The sequence below is a fragment of the Eimeria mitis genome, genomic scaffold, assembly GCF_000499745.2.
Source record: "Eimeria mitis Houghton genomic scaffold, Emh_scaff72, whole genome shotgun sequence".
In the NCBI taxonomy this organism is placed as follows: domain Eukaryota; phylum Apicomplexa; class Conoidasida; order Eucoccidiorida; family Eimeriidae; genus Eimeria; species Eimeria mitis.
In genome coordinates, this window is record NW_013575252.1 from 3,036 (window position 1) to 3,443 (window position 408).

A 408-nucleotide genomic window follows, 5' to 3' on the forward strand; every position below is an offset into this window, starting at 1 on the left:
TACTTAGTTAGTTAGTTGCGTCCAATAAAAAAATAATTGAGGAGGCGCCCGCGTTGTGTACACCTGAACGTGAGCCTGCTCAGTCTACCGGCGCTGCAGCTCGCTGGCTGCTATTTCTAATTCTGCGTCTGCCTGTTGTCGCGGCCGCAGCGTTTCGTTTGAAAAAAAAACGGCAAGAACTGCAGCAGCTGCTGCTGCAGCAGCTGCTGCTACAGCGGCAGCTGTCTATACACCGCGCCTGCTAGGAGATATAGCGGGCATTATTTCTGTGTGTGGTGTATTTCAAATGTGCATAAATAAATAAAACGAAAAGCAAACAAATGAACGGACTGCATAGCTGAAAAATACCCAAACAAAACAAACAAAGAAGAAACAAACAAAACCCATATATATATATATATATATATA